This window comes from Mchenga conophoros, linkage group LG19 (genome assembly GCF_057382185.1).
Source record: "Mchenga conophoros isolate Kocher_MC1m ecotype Shallow Benthic linkage group LG19, M_conophoros_male_GT1.1, whole genome shotgun sequence".
Classification (NCBI taxonomy): domain Eukaryota; kingdom Metazoa; phylum Chordata; class Actinopteri; order Cichliformes; family Cichlidae; genus Mchenga; species Mchenga conophoros.
In genome coordinates, this window is record NC_140544.1 from 9,932,080 (window position 1) to 9,933,377 (window position 1,298).

Here is a 1,298-nt window from a genome sequence, read left to right on the forward strand (position 1 = left end):
TGTGCACTGCCTGGATTGATTACAAGAAGGCCTATGACTCAATGCCCCACAGCGGTTTAACATATTGCCTGGTTCTGGCAAGGATTTGGGGAGCACTGGTCCACAGTTTGAAGTAGCTTGTCCAGAACTGCACCTGAGAACAGATGGTGATATATCAGAATACATTATTATTATTAACACTTGTAAAATAAAAAAATAAAAAAAAGCATATACAGTGCTGTGTAAAACAATTTTCCTCCTTTCTGATTTTGTTATGTTTTGCATATTTGTTACACTTTGTCAAAAATTCAAGGGCCTCTCAAGGCGTCGTTGTCGGCTACCAGTTTCACTGTCTGGGTTTAGCATTTCTTCTTTTTCCACAGTGACAGCACCCAACCAAACATTTTTTGTTTTAGTCGTTACTCATTAAACATCACCATGCTACAGCTTTGGGTTTAGCAGTCATTTCAGCATGCACATGATATAGCTAGTAGTTAGAGGATATACATAAGGAGACTCTTTTAGTATGGTAAATAAAGAAACGGGGTCAGCCTGAGAAGAGGAAAGAATTCACACGGTATGATTTCTGGTAGTAATTCTAAATCTGAGCTGTTAGTCACTTGTCTCCCCAGAGATGCTTTAAAAGTTAAAGTTTCACCGTGACCTGCAAAACTAAACCTTCTTTGGAATCTATGTTAAAGCATTGCTTTTTTTTTTTCTTCCTGACTTAATTCCTATATCATGTCTGCCTGGAGACTTGGTCCCTGCAGCTTTCATACAGTGGCTTGCAAAAGTATTCGTATTCGTAGTCCTTAGATGTGCAAAGCTGGTAGAGACAGACCCTAAAAGACTGGCAGCTGTAACTGCAGCAAAAGGTGGTTCTACAAAGTATTGACTCAGGAGGCTGAATAATTACGCACACCCCACTTTGGAGTTACTTATTTGTAAAAAAAAAAAATGTTTGGAATCATGTATGATTTTCCTCCCACTTCTCACGTGTACACCACTTTGTGTTGGTCTTTCATGTGGAATTCCAATAAAATTGATTCATGTTTGTGGCTGTAATGTGACAAAATGTGGGAAAGTTCAAGGGGGCCGAATACTTTTGCAAGCCACTGTATATATATGAAAGCATCAAACATAAATAGCTACGGGCAAGGCATCTCAAAATTGGCGTACTGCTGGCAGAACAAAGTCGACAACCTCAGAGATGATCCCTGTAATCCATGAAACATAAGGGGACATCAGTATGTACTGCTTTTCACAGTTTTTAAGAATGTGTCATGACTCCAATCAGTACATTCATACTGATATTAGAT